We start from the raw sequence: 18,372 nt of genomic DNA, 5'->3' as shown, positions 1-18,372 counted from the left end.
TCTACCTAAGTGTGCCACAAAATTTTCAATGGCACACTAAATAAATTTCTTACTAAAGAAGCCAGCTAGTTGACTGTGCTTTTCTCTATTTAGTTTGATTCATTCTATGTGTCTGACTAGTCTGTCTTTGGTTGTATTCCGTCTATGACTTGCCATGTATTTATTTTGCAAACTTCAAATATTTTTCATAATATATTTAGCCAGGTGTGCCGCTATTTTTTCATGTGTTTCAAGGTGTGCCGTTGGCAAAAAAAAGTTGAGAACCACTGGTGTAGAGCTTTAGGCAGGGCTTAAGCGGTGGACACACTAGCCGAATGATTCGGCCGAATCAATCGGCGTCGAAATTCGCCTAGTGTGTCCACCGTCACCGATATATTCGGCCGAATTATATTCGCCTGGTGTGTCCGCTTCGCCGAAGCATTCGGCCGAATGTAGAATTCATTAGCCAATCACCACTCATACAGAGAAGTCACGTGATAGTTTGAAGACATCGACGCCGCCATGTTTAATCATGTGACGGGAAAGGTGATGCAATCGACTGGTGAATCGGGCGAAGCATTCGGCTAGTGTGTCCACCCATTCGGCCGAATAAAATTCGGCGCCGATTGATTCGGCCGAACGATTCGGTCGAATAATTCGGCTAATGTGTCCACTGCATTATGTTGACTTTGCAACTGGGAGCAATTGCTTTCAACCAGATGCAAGTGTGTTTATGTTGATCAAATCAGCAACTGAATTTAACGGAGTTGAGAGCGCTCATGTCAACTCAGAACTGATAACGATTACAATTAACATGTGACTGTTAATTTATTAATCATGTAATCATCAAAATGGCAAATACCTTTGAAGAATCCGTCCAAAGGCAGGGTTGGTCTTGCCACAATACTATTACTATTTATTATCGATGTCATCGACATTTGAAAAGTGGATGCTTTCGTTCACTTCCAATTTGCCTGTTTATTAAGTCACACGATACTTATCTATTGTCATGTGATGTTATTTCCATGGAAATGAGTTGACACCAGTTGTAAGACTTCTCATGTCGACGGCAGCTAGTTGAACATGGGCAACTGGTTTCAATTCTGGAACTACAGAGTTTCCGATAACAGGTATTTTCCGGTTTTATACCGGTAAATTTTAACATGTACCAGTAAATAATCTTTCCATCGGTCCGTGGGACCGGTAAACATAAACGTCGACAAATTAACTGCTCTACTTTATCTCTCCATTCATCTCTCGTGTCAAAAGCTTTGTGGCAATAGCTGTCAAACAGCGGTGCTATTTATAGTAACTTGAGTATGCGTTTTTTTCCGTCTGGATAATCGCTGCTCAATGTCGCCCTGACCTGAACAATATGGCGTCAAAGCAGACGAATCTTTCGTCTTTTTTCAACGGAGGCGGTGATAACAAATGCAAAAGAAATATCGGCGACGATGCATCTGTCGTCGCTGATAATAATGATGCTCCCTGCCCCAGCACATCGAAAGCTTGTAAAACTGCCCCTGTGCAAGCACCTAAAGCAAGGCAGTTCCAACAACAGTGGCTTGAAGAATTCAAATGGCTTCGTTTTGAAGAAGGCGATCGTGGATTGATGTTTTGCGTATACTGCGAGGCAGCTGGAAAACAAAATGGCTTTACTAAGGGTGGATCTAATATTCAGAAATCGGCATTAAAAGATCATAAAAATAGCGCCGGTCACCGGGAGGCCTTATTCATCCGTTCCCAAAAATCTAACATGCAAACTCACATGGCACAAGCACGAGAAAAAAATGATGACAATTTAACGGCAATGATGAGAACGGTTTTGTTTATGGCCAAAGAGAACATTTGTACTAGTAAATTTAATGGACTTATGCAATTGCAGAAACAAAATGGATGCCCTGCGTTAACTGGTGTCATTTACACCCATTCCGATAGTTTTGAAGATATGGAAACGGCCTTGGTTCAAACAACGGTTGACGAATTGAAAGATAAAATAGCTAGCAGTAGTCACAGAAAAAAAACTAATAAAATTTTTGCGAATTTTAAATAACACTGCGAAAGCCGAGACAATATTTATAGGAAATTATTCAGTTCATAGTGGCATGGCCGAATGTATCGTTGAGAAAATAAAGGAAGTTTTTAAAGAATGGGGAATTCCTTTAAATAAAGTAATTGGTTTGGGTAGTGACGGAGCTAGTGTGATGACAGGAATTCGGAATGGTGTAGGAGTTAAACTGCTAACTGACACTTCGTTTTTGATACACATTCACTGTATTGCTCACCGCGTGGCTCTTGCGTCACAGGATGCTTTGGTTATGGTGATCGAAGAAGAGGCCGCTGACCGCAAAAATGCTGTGGCTGTTGGTTTACAGAAAATCTTAAAAACGTATTCTTTTAAAGCCACGACATACATGCTTTCGGATGTTCTTCCATGCATGGAAAAATTAGTAACAGTTTTTCAAAGAGAAACTCTCAATCTCTCCATGATACGACCCATGGTCAATTCAACTATAGAAACATTAGAGGCACTTCTAACCGCAAAGGGAGAGAATGAATCGGAATTCAAGAGAATTTTCGATGAAACGGCACTAAATACAGAGGGTTTTCGTGGTGTTATACTGACACACGCTGATGACCGTTCGCAAACTGCATTTGAAACAGTCCGCAGTAATTTTATCTTAGATTTGGTGAAGTCGCTAAAAACCCGCTGTCCCGAAGATTCCCTTAACGTATTGAATTCTCTGGACATTGTTTTAAATCCCGCAAGATACCCTAACGCCCACAACGACCTTGATGTGTTTGGCGGGGATTCCCTTCATATATTATTGGACTTTTTCTGTAAAGATATTCATGACGGTGATGTAATAATTGATCGTGCGCGCGCAACCCGTGATTTCATCCATTTCAAGCGAGTGTTATTCGGTCTGGGGACAAAATCGCTTGAAGACATCTGTCAAACTATCATTTCGGATTTTTCCGATCTATTTCCAGACTTTGGAACATCAGCTGTTATAGCCTTGGTAGTTCCTGTCAGTAGTGTACCAGCAGAGAGGGGTTTTAGTCTGCAAAATTTAATACACACGTCTCTGCGTAATCGTTTATCGCAGCACCGTATGAATAACCTAATGACCCTGAACATGCATGCACACAATTCTGAAGCTCGTCCGTTTAATTTTGGAAAGGCCTGACAAATATTTAAGAGTTCTAAAGACAGACGTTTATAATAACATTTGTGTTTAAAGTGTGTTCAATTTGTTTCAATGGAGTGTTTATTTCAATAAATTTATAAGATTGATTAAATGTTGTTTTCATCAGACCGGTAAAATTACGAATGATCGGTATTTCTAATCCCTACCGGTATGCCGTACCGGCAAATTTTGAAGCTAGCGGAAACACTGAACTAGTTGCTTTAAGTTGTAAGAGGCGCCCAGGTTGACCTTTTTCAGTTGCATTCACTTGAATCCTGCTTCTCCCAGTTGCCTATTGCCAGTTGCTCTCAGTTGTAAGGTTGACACAAGCAGGCCCCGCTTAACGTCTGCTTCCACATAGGATGATATTGAGGACTGAACTCACAACCATAAGATTTATTATGAGAATTTGTTATCACTGTATGGTGTAATAGGGCCTGGGGTAGTTACCTGGCAAACTATGTTTGTATGCACATGTACAGATATTCATATGAAAACATTTATAAAATTACTGTAAATTATGTATTTGTAATGTAAATAGGTTAATCTATATCTTTTATATTTCACAATATCTTTCTTAGATTATAGTTCATTCTTCTTTAATGTGAGGTCATAACTTTTTATTTTCATGTTCAGTATAGAACATACCTAGATTTCCATGTATGTCAATTTGTGATATCAAGCATAATAAAATACCAGAATTAATGAAAGGTAGTGTCGTAGCTACCGATGACCAACTAATATATTTCTATTATTATTCTGTATAAAGAAAATGTAAATTATAGTTTACCCAATATTGAATAGACAGGTTTCACACATATAGTATAGTTAAAGGTAATATGCTGGTGTATAAAAATCTTGTAAACTGGTAAAGCACATATATATGTAGATTACTACTAGTAGTACTTATTAGAGTATGAAGATCACATCTTGTAAAGTTATTGTATAAAATTCTTGTAACAGGTAAAGCACTCAAGTATATGATTACTGGTTTCAAGTAATATTGTTCTTGTATTTGATGGCAACTACTACTACTGGGGTAAACTGAGCAATAAGCGATTTGATTGGTTGAGGCTTTGGAGCTCGGTAACATTAATTGAGTGATAGTGGTGAAACTTTGTGTATGGTTTCATTACATCAATACCTTGAATAAGTTCGATGAGCATTTTCTGCCATAGGCTAAGTAGATACTCAAATCTGATTGGTTGAGACTTTGGGACATAATAACTCTCTTTCTAATTGAGGTATAATGTTCAAACTTGGTGTAGGTCTTTATTAGGGGAATGCCTTGAAGTTTGAAAATGAGCATTGTCTGCTTAGGGTAACAGAGATAAGCAATTGGATTGGTTGATACTTTGGGACACAATAACTTGGGTTCTGATTAAGCGGAGTGATAAAATTTGGTGTATAATTTCACTACATCAATACCTTGACTAGGTTCGATAATGTGCAGTTTCTGCTGAGAGTAAGCAGAGCGATAAGTACTTTGTTTTGGTAAGACTTAGAAGCTCGATAACTTTGATTCCAATTGAGCGAGAGAAGTGAAACTTTGTGTACAGTTTCATTACATCAATACCTTGACTAAATTTGATGATGAGATAGAATGTTCCAACTTGGTGTAGGTGTCTATTAGGTGAGTTCAATCACGCACATTTTTCATTAAGGCTAAGAAGAGGTAAGCAATTTGATTGGTTGAGACTTTGGAATACAATAACTTTGGTTCTAATTGGTGAGAGGGATTAAACTCTTGAGTATAGATTCATTATATCAATATTTTGAATAAGTTGGATGATCAGAATTTTTTGCTCAGGCTAAGTAGCGATAAGCAATTTGATTGGTAAAGACTTTGAAACATAACTTTGATTTTAATTGCGGTAGAATGTTTAATTGCGGTAGAATGTTTAATTGCGGTAGATGTTCAATGATTAACATTTTCCGCTAAAGCTAAGCAGAGCTAAGCAATTTCATTGGTTGATGCTTTGGAACAAGATAACTTTGATTCTAACTGATGGAAATTGGAGAGTGATGGACCTTGACTGAGTTTGATCGTGAACATTTTCTGCTTAGACTAAGATTAGATAATCAGCTTGATTGCTCAATACTTTTCAAAAAGATAAATTTGTAATTAATTAGTATGTGTCATCTGTTTATTTTGGGATATCGGGGTGGGGGTGGGGGGCTCAGCCTCACTGTTGGTTTGTTTATATTTGTGCGAGTACTGAATTACTTGTGTAGCGTGTGCCTATAATTACTCGTGTCTCATTGCAAGCCCTGTTAATGTAGATGTAAATAATACTATAATTTTTTTTATCATCTTGTGTTGCCAGGTGTAACAAACTGTATAATCAAACAGTAGTGTTGTAAAATTTACATAAGATAAGGCACATAGAATTTGGCCACCTTCCAGGAATAGCATTTAGTTAGAAATAACAAAATTGTCCGCAAGGTTTGATGATGTATGTGTATGCAGTCATTGTTTTTTAAGGCGCTCGATCAAGCCCAAAATCGGACCAGGGAAAATTTTTTATCACTCAGCTTGCATTTAAAAACAACCTGCCATAATTTCCACATTGACAAGTGGCTAAAAGTTACTGTGTAATTATATGCCCACATTTTCATGTGAGAAACTTCTAATTAATAGAAACCAGTAACACAAACCAATTACAGACGGTTTGATGTGATCAATTTTAACTAAGTTTAAAATGATGCAATTCATATTCAGATAAGTTGATATACAATAATTAATAGAATACAATATAAAAAAAAACATCATTTCATCCAACGTTTTGTTAGTAAAAATACTAGCTTCTTCGATGCTGAACTAAATATGTATATTGTCGTCGCCCCTGTCCGTTACGACATCCGGATGTCCACAATTTGTTTGTGGACGCTCTACACGTCGCAATTATTATCCGATTTTGTCGACACTTGATATATAGGTTTATCTCTAACAGATCTCAGTTCCTTTCGATATTGACATGTATTGAACTGTAACTTCATGGATTATGACCCCTGATTGTACGAAAAAATCATGTTTTTAGCTTGTGGACAGTCTAGAGGTCACAATTTTTATCCAATTTGATTGTGGTATCCCTAGAGGTCATAATTTTTTATTGGATTAAAAAAAAAACCCTTCTCATATATCACTGTTACACTGTAACGATGATTAAATAATTTGAATTTCGTGAATGGCTGTTCCCTGTACACAAATAGTGTAAAAGTATGTAATACCTATGTTGTGGAACCTCTAAAGGTCACAATTTTTATCTGATTTTGATAAAACTTAAACGTGTGTACATGTATGTCCCAAAGATCTCGACTTATTTCGATATTTGCGCATATTGGACCGTAAGTTCCTGTATTATGACCCTTGATTGTATGAAAAAATCGCGATTTTAGCTATAGCTATATCTGACAATTTTTATCCGATTTTAAAAATTGTTTAAATATATCAGAACAAAACTGCTCGACAAAATGGCCGCTCCTTGTATGCAAATAGTGTAAAAGTATGTAATATCATGGTTGTGCACCCTCTTGAGGTCAGGTTTTTTTATCTGGTTTGATGAAACTTAAATTATATCTTTATATCCCAGAGATTTCAATTCCTTTTGATATTCGTGCATATCCGACCATAACATCCTGGTATGTCCCCTGATTTTCTGATACCGGCATTAAATGCTAATATTTAAGACCATCCACTGATGAAATACGAATGTTTCATCAAATAAGTAAGACAGTAATTTATTCAGGAATATTACTGACGTGAACTTCAAGCTGGTACGTGAATTAAATATAGAAAATTTTCAAAAGTTGTACCTGTTTGTCGTTATTTTTGTGGTAATCACATACAACATTCTCCATAACAAATTACCAAAAATTTCTTTGTTAAAGTCTGGTTATATTAAAGGGAATGGAAGCTTATAATTATCCCTTTTCCTTACCGGGACCTGATTTGACCCAATTCTCTCCGGTTTGTTTCAAAATGGATTGAGAACCCTGGGTTAAATTGGGGGCTGTAATAGGTCTGACTTACGTGTATGTCCTCTGACCAAATTTTATCTCAGAATTAAAACTTGGCACACTGTCTTAAGGTTAAACTAAGCAATTGTTATCTAAATGAATAATTTGATATTCTGTAAACATTGTTTCTTTCGATATGTGAGAATATTCAGATTAAACTTGTCGTACCAAAATAGTTCATCTGAGAAAGTAAATACTCTCAGAGAACTACATAAATAGCCAAGTTGATGGCACCAAGTTGATAGTGTTCGCTTAAACCTTAAGTCTGGACGAGCCAATTAGTAAATGAATATGGTAGTATAAGAAAGGTTATAAGAATAAAAGCTAGTTATAATGCAGAGTGATCAATACTAAGTGTTCAGCTGATCGGTCAGACTACTGTCTGTGGACAGAACACTTATAAAATATCAGACTATCTGAGAATTGTTTGTGTAAAATAAAGCAAATTCAAGTGAAAAACCTATAAAGAAATGTTCTTTGTTCTGGTCTGGTTAGATAATATTGATAACAAATGTTAGTATTTAATGGTGTGACAGCTTGTGTTATTATTAACATATTTTTACACACTTAACTATTCATATTAACTGTATAGTAAATTTAATTCTTGTTTCAGTATTATTATCTGGAAGATATTTCTGACCTTTATTAAGAATTCTTAGTTCATATTTGCAATTTCTTACTTATTCAGTACAACTAAATATCTAAATTTGTGCACTAAAATTGACTCTTTTTGTCCCCCGTCTTTCGAAGAAAACCTTGATTCTAATTGAATGAAAGTGGTAAAACCTTGTGTATAGTTTCATTACATTAATACCTTAATGGTCGATGCTGAACATTTTCTGCTTAGGCAAAGTAGAGACTTCAATCGGATTGGTTGAGATTTTAAAACACAATAACTCTCCTTCTAATTGTAGGTGTAGGTGCTTTTTAGGTGAGTTCGATCATGCACATTTTTCACTAGGGCTAAGCAGAGGTAAGCAATTTGATTGGTTGAGATTTTGGAACACGGTAACTTTGGTTCTAATTGAGTGAGAGTGATGAAACTCTGGGTATAGATTTATTATATCAATATTTTGACTAAGTTTGATGATGAGAATTTTCTGCTTAGGCTAAGTAGTGATAAGCTATTTGATTGGTCAAGACTTTGAAACATAACAACTCTGCTTTTAATTGAGGTAGAATGGTTAAACTTGATGTAGATGTTCATTCAGGGGTGTAAAAATCCACTAGCCTGATGCCCAGGGCTACCAAAAATACCTTATGGGCTAGTGACCTATTTAGCCGTGCTAGTCCTGGACTAGTGTCTTTTCACTGCTAATTTTTTATAGTTTGTAAATTAAACTAGTTATTTTGATAAATAAACTAAAATATCCTGCTTTTATCTACTCCAATTCAAGCTAATACACACCAGTTTGACAGTTTCGTGGCTGAAATTGCACTTGCACGCTAGTTCTCGTTGCTTTCTACATCGCTATTAGAAGTTTTTTGGGGCAGGAATAAATGTGTCACGTGGGCAAATAACACTAACATGGAGACCATACCTGTATTGCATACAGGTGTCACTGTAATATTAAAATACCGTTTTATAAAGAAGACAATGTTTCGACATCACAAACTATGCTTTCCTTTTCTGCTGTATAAACAAACAATATTTCGACATCACGAACTATGCTTTCATTTTCTGATGTATAAACAAATACACACAATTTTGGAGTAATATTACTGACGTCGATTTGAAGCAGGTACGGGTCGGTCACTTTCATTCTACCGTGTTACAAAAAAACGAAATATTGTTAACATAAATTTGAATATCGTTTGTCAAATAAATATGAAAAATAGCGAGGTGCATATATTTTTTTTTGTATTCAGAACACATGCAACATAACATAAAAATATTTGTAGTTGAAGTTGATTAGAGGGAATGGAAGCTTATTGTCGTTATTTCCTGAAGCTGACAAACGACTTCTTGCGACCTAATTTTGCCTATATTAACCCCAAATAAAAATGTCTGACGGGCTAAATTATAACATCCCTGATGTTCATGTACTATGGCTGTGTATAAGGGAGGAGAATTTTGTGCAGACTTCATAATTCACACCTACTCTTCTTCAATTATTCCATTTATCAAGTTCTATTTACATGTAGACTAATATTAAGGCTTAAATCTTATCCAACTAAGGACTAGTGGAAATTAATGCCAGGTTAGTGTCTGACAGTAGACTACTAGCCCTGGGCTAGTGGATTCAAATTTTTTTTTACACCCTTTGAATGTCTTGACTGAGTTCAATCATTAACTTTAATTCTAACTGATGGAGAGTGATGAAACTTAGTGTATAGTTTCACTACCAAGTACTTCAAAACCTTTTCAAAACCTTGACTGAGTTTGATAGTGAGCTTTTTATGCTTAGTCCAAGTATAAGATAATCAGTTTGCTTGCTCAATACTTTTGAAGAAAGATAAATATGCTATTAATTAATATGTGTCATCTATTTATTTTGGAATTTTCTTGGGGGACATCAGCCCCACTGTTGGCTTGTTTTTGTATTTGTCAAATGATATTTATACATTTTGTCAAATGATATTTATACATTTTGTCAAATGATTTTAAGCTCCGATTCTTTACATTTTCTAATATCTACAGTGTTTCCATGAAAAGACACCTAAATCTTCATAAACATTTCTTTAACAACACAAATACAAGTCATGCCCATCCAATTTCGATTTTTAAAACATTTACATTTCTCCATCATCACTTGGGCATGTTCATATACAATTATTTAATAAACACTTCTCCAATGCATTTCTTCATCATGGAAAAACTAACATCACTGTAGAATGAAGCAAATGGCAATATGCATGATTTTATTATATACAGTGAGGGAAAGTCTGACAATCAAATGACTCTTGGACTTGAATTTTCAGTTGACTTATAAAGAACTGTGAACAAAGTTAATATTTTAAATGTAATGTCTTTTTTTCTTTACAGCATAGAGAGTTGATTTTTCTCAAGAAGAGCACATAAGTAATGTGCTGAACAGGTGAGCTTTAATTTAATTTTCTTTTCATGCAAGGGGGGTTGGATGGCCGAATGGTTAGCATGTGCGCGCTGTATCATAAAGCCTGTCATTGAGTCAACTGGCGTGGTTTTGATTCCCCGGTTGTACGTGACAAGGAGTAGGGTCGCCTGTCCAACCTCATGGGTTTTCTCCGGGTCCTCCGGTTTCCTCCCACTGCTAAAGACCCCTACGCGCAAGCAAATTATTGAAATAAAAGTAAACCATATGTTAGTCCTGAAATGACCTAGTTTGTGTCGAGTGGACGTTAAACCCCATTTCTCTCTCACTCTCTCTCTCTTTTCATGCAAAAATGCCTGGCCAGTGGAATACACCTGTCTATAAATTTTAATAGTTTTAACTATAGCCAAATAAAAATGGTACGGTAAGGATAACAAGAAATAAATTTACTCATAGAATTAACAAAAGATTGAAAATGTCCAGTTTGCAATGTTATTTTTTTATACACCCACATTCAAATGTTTTGTGTTGTTGTCCATTTTTTGTGGGCTTTAGACGATTGGTGTTTAATCTAGCCGATTAATTACGAAGTCAATAAACTTGCTTGTCGGCTACTCTACAACAATGTGTGGTTCATAATCCGAGTAATTAGCACACGTAACGGTAATTTTGATAATCGTGTAAAAAATTAAAACTAGCTTGCTGATTAATCGTAATAGGTCCAGTAAGCTGCTATTGTGATAAGCCACGTGGTGAATGAAGACAATCTCAGCATAGTTTGTGAATTTTTCCAACAGAATCTCCAATGACACGTGACATTGGTCGGAATTAGGTCAATAAACCAGTTTTAATATACGTTTTGATGATACGAAGAAACCTACTGAATTTTAACAGTTGCTGATAGCTTGGAAAGTTATCATCTGATTTCCGGTACATGTTTTGTATAATACATGTTGTCACTAGAAATAAGTACAAGCCAATTTTGATTATTTCTGATAATTATTTCATATTTGATACCCTTGTTGATCAATTGTTAGTGCTCTCATAATAGGACAAAATATGCAGCAAGATTTGTGGAAGACTCAAATGACTTCACTGCAGTGGGTGTTTGTTTTGTTGCTTTGCATCTTATATTTTTAAATGATGTCACTCCAAAACATACAGCATTTATTTATATAGTGTAAGTCTTCAATCCAAAGTAACAAGTTCAGAAATAACAACGGTATAGATAAGATCTTTTCAGAATATGGAATTCAGAATACATTATATAATATGCCAGATAGCTTTTCTAGTCGCAGTAAAATCAACATTCACACACTGTGGTAAAGCCATAAATGCTGAAGTTCAAAGAGAATGAATTTCTACATATTATATGATATATAACAGCCATAATTTGTTTTTTTTTGGGGGGGGGGGGGGAATATATGAACATTATTAAATCAAAAAAAAACTTTTATGTTGTTTTTTTAGACTATAATTTTTAAACATTTTACATTACATAATATGCTCCCAGTTTGGCTTTTTCAGATATATTTGTTTCTCCTAAAGAGTAGGCACATATATTTATACTTACATATAAAAGAAGGAACAAATTTATGCTGTGTGTGTGGAACATTGTGCATAACAAAAACAATATTATGAGAATAAATTATTAGAATAAATTATTGATTGTAGTCAATGACTGGCTTTTTCAAATAACACCAGGCAATCATGTGTTAAGCATAGAATTTAGATCTAACTGCAAACATTCAGATCGACTTAAGCGTTATTGATCATGATTTAAAGACAATTTATTCTCAGTTGATCTCAAATCAAAAGCTCATTTTATCCAAAATTTGAAATCGAGAATACTATTTAAATTGTGCAATATCACAGTTTATTAATGAGGAATGTATTTCTCTTAAAAACAGAAATATTCTTTCTATGATTTATTCAACAATGTTAAGAGATATTTTCTACACTTTTATTACGATACATGTATATGAACTTCAGCAAAATGATGTACAGCTTCATTAAGACAGCAATTAATGTACACACATGTACATCAAATAAGATACCATATGATGAATACATACATCTCATATTCGCCTGGCAAAATCATTCAACCATTTAATTTTTTGCTTCTACTTTTAATTTTCTACTTCTAGTCTCGCTTAATGGCGTGGAATAAGTTCAATTTCCAGTTCGAGACTTTGCAAGAGATTCAGATGTTTTGGACAAAACTATTGAAAGGTTAATGCAATGATTCTGCAATTACTACCTCTTAAAGATACAATTTGTAAGAATTAGATAAAGAACTGGCGGTTCTTGCTATAATAGTTCAAAAATAGATAATGCAAAATGAATATATTGAAAATTTCATTTAGATTATTTTTTTTCTGAGCCAAGTTATATCAATGTAGTTTTGACAAGATGTGTGCATTGATTAAATAATATCATAACCATGATACTGGTATAGTCAACGTTTAGTTTCACTTCCCAATTTTTATTCGCCCACATTGAAATGTGGGGTCATATTGTCCGGTCGAATATCCGATTGACTTTAAATTTCTACACGGTGTTAAAAGTCATGAGACAAGGAATCTTATTCATTTTCACTGATTTCCAATAATTACTGCCAGAGTTAAGGTCCTTGATCACTTTAAAATTTATACACAGTTTTTTAGGTATCAGATGAGGCAGCCTTTTGATTTTCAACGATTTCCGACAATTACTGCCAGAGTTATGGCCCTTGATCACTTTGAGAAATCTTTTGGACGATCGAGAGGCTAAATTTAATCCAATTGACTTTAAATTTATATACAGTGTTTAAGTTCATCAGGTCATGATTTTATAGTTATACACCGTGTTTACACCTATATGTAATCTTTCGATTGACACCATCAACAGCATGAATCCAGAGATTTACAATCATCCAGTTATAAATAATCACTACTAATGTTGTACAAAAAAAGTTAAAATAGTCAATCATGACTATCTATAATAATGGAAGAGTTGTGCCCCTTTCATCAATGTTCAACGGTAAATCACATTTGTTTAATGTTTTTTCATGCATGATTTTGAGCAGGAAATTTGATTCTCAAATTACTTAAAATTTGATAACTTTCTATAGCGATAGCTGAAACAATTCGAAATTTTTAAGGAAATGATGATTTTGGTAAAAAAATTACCTTATTTCTCAAATTGGTTGTTTCTCAATTAATTATTTGCTTTTAATGTAGAAAAATACTATAACGGGCAGAAAATATTTTCTAAGAGATTTGAGTGTGAAAAAATAGTGTAATACAGATGTGCTAATAATATGTAAGGATAAAGAGCCTTTTTTTCTGATTCAACAAAAACAGAAGTTATCAAGAAAGGTGTAAGGAATGGCACACAAATATCAGAATTTTATGGGGTTGTTTTAAAGCTAGATTTTTGTTAAAATCAATAAAGTTGTGAAGATAATTCCCTCTTAACTCATATATTTCCAGTTAAGAAAGAAGTCCTCTAGAGAATTTTACCATTTCGAATCAATAAATACTGGTATATGGTTTATTTAAACATACATTATGCAAGAGCTAAATCGGTGTATTTGCAGGCCCCGAGTTCACAAAGCATTCTCAGACTTAAGTTAAGAATTTACTCAAAATTGTTCACCTTATTTTAACTAAAATATAGCCCTTTATAAAACTTTTGTTGTTTTAATGTATCAAATACACCGATAAGAAACTATGTTCAAAGTTTTGTGTTTCTGGAGCAAAGATATTTCTCATAAACAGTGATTGAAAGTTGAGTAAATTCTTAAATTAAGTGTGAGAATGCTTTGTGAACTTGGAGCCAGGTCTTTGTTTGAGCCTGAAATGTTATATGAATTATTAATTAGACATTAATTAACCTATCCAGACCATAATCAACTCTAGATGGCATCGCTAGCCTGCGATCTATAGTGGATTATGAGCCGATTTACTGCATAACTGTCCTTCACGATTTATCGATTAAATGGATAATCGAGACTATGTTGTTTATCCTACTGACATTAGTAATGATGATCGAGGCTAGGCGGGAATTTCAGTCGCTTAGTTCTTGGTTCATAGTGGATCAATTTGAATGAAATTTTCAGCAAATTGCCTTTACATTATCTAGTTTTTAACTATTATAGTGAGAACTGCCAACTCGTTATCGAATCTCCCATAATGTATCTTTAAGAGTTATCTTAAAACACCTATGGTAAATGACTGTAAAAATATATAAGATGTGTAAACTTTTTCACATATAAAGCATGCACTTTGTGGAGGTAAACTGAGTGTATTGATGGCCACCTGTGTTTTTTAAATTTTATATTATGAATTTGACAAATAAATCGGAATACCTTCAAGAGTTATAAAAATAAGCATGTTAACCTATTTTGTGATATTTACATCAGATGTGTAATTTGAATGAATTGATTTCCAACTCATGATATTCAACTTTCGTGTCGGTTAATTGTTTAGTTTTTGGAGAACTGAAATTAAATACAATAGAGTTATTTCCCTTTATATACTTTTACATCAATTATAAATGCATGGAAGTATTTTTTTTATGGTAATCACAAAGTTAAAGCTTGGTATCTTGGTATTTGATGATGCTTCAAAATTGCATAGCTTTTACTTTGTATGAAATATATTTGTTAGGAAATTGTGTCTAGTTTTCAGGCAATGATGGGATGACTTTTGTTTAGGCTTATTGTCTGCATAATCTTTCACTATATTAATACAGACATCTTATTTATATTTGATGCTTTGTTTAATACATTTATAGTGATGGAACACGGATTGTAACAGAAATAAAGCATTTTTCATCCAAATTGATTGTAGTAGTAAAATGATAGATGTACAATCTCTAGAGCTCTCATTCTTATTGAGACAAATCTAGTAAAGGAAATTGAATGCTTGTGATAATACACTGAATGTTACAAATGATTATCAGTTAAATAGTGAACAATTGAAAGATTAATAATTTCATGCTTTTACATATTTGAAAAGCACATAGTGCACACATGTATACCAGTAGCCTACATAAGAAAAGGTAAGACACTCCTTTGGAAAGTACTGTTATATATAGGATAATCAAGACAATTTAGGGTTAGTGTCAAATTATCTTTATAATGCTTTATACTGGGTATTGATTTCTTTAAATGATTTAGATTCACTGTTATACTGCCATTATGATAGAAAATATTAATTGACTATTTCATGAAGCCTTAATCTTGATTGATATAAAGACTGATGACTGGTCTATATTGGGAATATATTAATATGATACCCTTCTTTTTCCTCATTTATCTGGTGGTAAAGATTAGTTATGTAACCAATGTAAATTGGGTAGATTGAGCTAGAATAGTTTACAATATTTTATCGCTTCCAATGACTTCTGTAGAGTAGCAATTTAAAGCAACAGGACCTTTATTGTTGTATGTCAAGGTCTCCAATAGGGTTCTGTTATCAAAAGATTTACCCTCCTCTTAGTCTTACTCTTGTATGTTTATTTATTTTTTGCTTAGGCTAAGTAGAGATAAGCAGTTTGATTACACAGTGCCTTACAAAAAGATAAATCTGCAAGTAATTAATAAGTTTCATCTATTTATTTTGGAATTTAGGCAGGGGAAATCAGCCTCACTGCTTGCTTTTTCAATATACATATTTCCACCAAACTTAAAGTCAAATATTTTTAAAGAGAAAAAAGTCAAAAATTAATTTATGTAAACAGGGAATGCTCACTAGTCCGCCGATATCTATTATTGCCATTTTTACGATTGATGATTACATGTAAATGCAGACCCATAACGAACTCCTGACAATAATACTAACACGTCCATCCTGACAATGAAATGTAACTTACCCTTGCTGACAATGAAATGTAAAGCACCAACCCTGACTGCCAATGAAATATAATACACGGACCCCAACAATGCAATGTAATGCACCAACACTGACAATGGTATGTACGCAATGCATCTAATGGTATGTAACCATTTTTCCAAGAATTGATTAAATTCAATCTAATAGTAGGCCGGTAGCGTCGCTATCTGGGCAAAGTTTCCCTCATAGTACACTGTATACACAGTAACCCAGGTATCATTTAATCTTGTGTATTTAGCACTAATTTCTTTCACATTCATTCAATATCAAATCGTTGTTTAAAAACTCGAAAAAATCGTTTAAAATCACCCAAAATCATCTAATATGTACTTGTGTTCAGTTTAAAGCTGACCATTCAATTTGGATAATGAGTGTTCAATTTACTTTTGTGCCAATCAGACTATTGAAGATAGGCATACTCTATGTAGAGTGCTATGACGTAAGTTTTCTAGGGACATTGGCATTTCTGTATGGAATTCCAACTGTGAAGGGTTCTTTTATGTACATGTCAATGTGTACACAGGGACTTGTGTTTTTGTCCCATCTACATACAGCATATATAACTAGACACTGTTCTTTGCCAGGCCCTGGGGATCACGTGGCTAAGTGGGTAAGACTCTAGCTCGCTAGGCTGGAGGTCGGGTGTTCGATCCCTGCATTGGCCGAGAAAGTTCATCCAGATTTTCCGGCGTGGTTCTCCCTTGTCAGTGATGCAGGACGGAGGGGCTGACAAGGAAAGCTGTCTAGTCGTTCGGATGGGACGAAAAACCGAGGTCCCGTGTACACATTGGCGTGCACGTAAAAGATCCCTTGGCAGTTGGAATTCGATATAAGAGTAGGCCGTAGTGCCGCTGCCCGGGCAAAATTTCCCTCATAGCACACTGTATGGCGTATGCCCGTCTTCATTAGCCCAGGTTAGGAGCAGAACAGTAGGACGTTAAACTCCATTTCATTTCATTTCATTGCCAGGCCCTTCGTCCTGCACTACTGAAATGGAGAAACCACACTGCAAAATTCTGAGGAACTTACTTGACCAACACCATGATCAGTGTACATAATCATAGTATTGAGAGGAAGATAGACGACATCATAACATTTTAACAGGACAATACAACATGTTTACTGTCTTGGTAAAAATGTTGTATTGTAGGGTTAAAATGTCGGGTTGTAGTGGTGTTGGGTTAAAATGTTGTGATGTGTGTGAAACAGTATTATTTAACGTCCGCTTCCACAACATCACGACATGATACCAATCAGCCACCATACCTACTGTTTTTTTTTTTTTGATACCCATATTTATAGAATTTTTTTATAGCGGCGGACTAGTGAACCCTTCTCATGTAAACTCCTGTAGGCTTTTATCCTGCACAATCACAGTTGATTTCCATGGGTTTTGGTAATGAGGTTATTACACCAATTTTTAGATTAATTTTTGCAAGTTGAAATACTATATAGCACAGGAACATAGTGGCAAATAATGAATAATTGTCTGATTTAGCTTTACACAATAATGAAAATTACTGAAGCACTTCAAATAATTTTTTTCTTTCTCATCCCACTTCACAATATGCATTGAGGTTGGGTAATCGCCTGATTGACTTGCCTTTTAAAAGACTAAAACTTGGCTTAATCACATTTCCTCATTTTTACTGGTATTGATTCTCTGACATGTTTAAGTGGACATTTGATAAAAGTCAACTTGGGAATCAGAGAATTGTGATTGGTTCTATTTTGGGAATGAAAATATATATATGTGAGTGGAACATCCAAAGAATTACTTGTACTTCCTCTTCCCTATTATATAACTTGTATTTCTATAAATTCATTTATGTAACTACCAGTTGATTAAGTGATAAAACAAAAAGGATATATTAGTCTTAAAAGGAAATTGGTTGGATGTTGTATCATGATCATGAAACAAATTAGATTGGATGACCTGTGGATTTGGACTTTCAAGTTTACTTTGTATCAACTGTCTGGCGTAAACAAATAGACTTCTTCTTCTGAAGCAATTGATAGATTTCATATAAATGTCGACAGGCTGGTGTTTATAGATTTACTCATATGACCCAATAGGAATTTCAAGCAAATTTGTTAGTTTTGTTGATTTGGTGACGGTTTTTAAGAATTGTTCAAATCAAGTTACTTCTCTTCAAAAGCAGCAGACACAATCGCGATCCTGGACACGCTAGGCGAATTTTGGCAGCAATTGATTTGGCCGAATTGAAGGGACAGATTTAGATATTTTCAACTTTTTTTTTTTTTTTCAAATCACTACCCTAGTAAATC

The 18,372-nt window shown here is 34.4% G+C and overlaps 1 protein-coding gene across 5 annotated transcripts in view; it reads left to right on the top strand.

Annotated features, from left to right (window-relative positions):
* Nucleotides 1-18,372, top strand: part of LOC126826646 (plasma membrane calcium-transporting ATPase 2) — a 119,648-nt gene that overhangs the window by 14,126 nt on the left and 87,150 nt on the right. For 4 of the 5 annotated variants that reach the window (XM_050555620.1, XM_050555619.1, XM_050555612.2 and 1 more), the window contains exon 3: nt 10,177-10,228. The gene's annotated coding sequence lies outside the window, so the exon portion shown is untranslated. Of the gene's footprint in view, nt 1-4,110; nt 4,134-10,176; nt 10,229-18,372 lie in introns of those variants that run through there. The other variant, XM_050555613.2, reaches the window with a different exon arrangement.

The sequence above is a fragment of the Patella vulgata genome, chromosome 7 (assembly GCF_932274485.2).
Source record: "Patella vulgata chromosome 7, xgPatVulg1.2, whole genome shotgun sequence".
NCBI classification, from domain to species: domain Eukaryota; kingdom Metazoa; phylum Mollusca; class Gastropoda; family Patellidae; genus Patella; species Patella vulgata.
This window is presented reverse-complemented; position numbering and strand designations above follow the sequence as displayed.